The sequence below is a fragment of the Ostrea edulis genome, chromosome 7, assembly GCF_947568905.1.
Source record: "Ostrea edulis chromosome 7, xbOstEdul1.1, whole genome shotgun sequence".
NCBI lineage: Eukaryota > Metazoa > Mollusca > Bivalvia > Ostreida > Ostreidae > Ostrea > Ostrea edulis.
In genome coordinates, this window is record NC_079170.1 from 84223455 (window position 1) to 84225131 (window position 1677).

Consider the following 1677-nt stretch of genomic DNA (forward strand, 5'->3'; position numbering starts at 1 on the left):
TTTACCGATAGACATCCGTTTGTCTGGCACTGTCAAAAGTTTTAAGACAAACCTCAAAACATATCTTTTTATGAAATCTTATAACCATATTTTGTAATATATTATTTTTTAAAGTATAGGCTGGTTTGTCGCATGAACTCGTAATGTTTAAATTGTTTTATTTTATTTGGATGTTATATTTTATGCTCTGATTAATCTTATCATGTTTTACATTTTACATTGTTAAAGCGCTTAGAGTAATTACAAATTATATAATGCGCTATATAAATGCCGCACATTATTATTATTATTAGACGGAATAAAGCCCTTCTCTATAACTCACGCATTGCATGCACAGTAAAACAACCGATTTATGAAAACCAACGCGTGCAACGTTTTTTAAGGGGTTTTAGAAAAGAAAAAATGTAAGTTCTCCCAATAAAATTAATTCAATAAATCAATCCTTAAATCCCCCGGTGCTGGAATATGTTAAGTCGAATTTTATCAACAGATGGCATGTTGCTCCAGAGTTTACATCCACTGATTTTGACTGCGGATAACTCCGTTTACCTGATCAGGATATGGGGCTCGCGGCGGGTGTGACCGGTCAACAGGGGATGCTTACTCCTCCTAGGCACCTGATCCCACCTCTGGTGTGTCCAGGGGTCCGTGTTTGCCCAACTATCTATTTTGTATTGCTTGTAGGAGTTATGAGATTGATCACTGTTCGTTATCTTCACCTTGCATCCATAAAGCACTAATGGTAGTTCGATCGATTTGTACAAATGAGACATTGTCATTGGGATAAGAAATGGTGTTTCTGGGATTGAGAATTATCCCCCCTCCCCCCCCCCCCAAAAAAAACCCCCTAAATTTTGAAGTACATTCCCTGTGAGCTCGAAATAAAGGACACCACAGAGTCGTCCATTTCTGCTTCATACTTAGATATTTTATTGAAAGTAGACATCAACGGCAAACTGACAACTCAACAGTATGACAAACGGGATGATTTCAGCTTCTCCATCGTCAACTTCCCATATTTATGTAGCAATATTCCATTATCACCTGCATATGGTGTGTATATATCTCAACTGATTCGATATGCAAGAGCTTGTTCTGCGTATAGTCAGTTTTTAAATCGAGGTAAGCTACTGACAAACAAGTTGATGGTGCAGGGATTTCAACAGTCTCGATTGAAGTCAGCATTTCGCAAATTCTATGGTCGTTATAACGATCTACTTCGTCAGTACAACCTCGCATTGGGTCAAATGCTGTCTGACGTGTTTCATACCGATTGTTAAGCCGTTCTTGGCACACTGATATTGACTGCGGATAACTCCGTTTACCTGATCAGGATATAGGGCTCACGGTGGGTTTGACCGGTCAACAGGGGATGCTTACTCCTCCTAGGCACCTGATCCCACCTCTGGTGTGTCCAGGGGTCCGTGTTTGCCCAACTATCTATTTTGTATTGCTTGTAGGAGTTATGAGATTGATCACTGTTCGTTATCTTCCCCTTACATTGATGACTGTTCGTTATCTTCACCTTGCATCCAAAGCATGAACACAAGGGTTTGTAGCGAAATTCATTCGATATCACTTACTATAAAAAAAATGTGATTTTTTTGGGAAGTGTATTTTTGATTTCTACATTGAAGGATAATTTTGAAATTAAAAAGAAAAAATGGGGTCGCAACG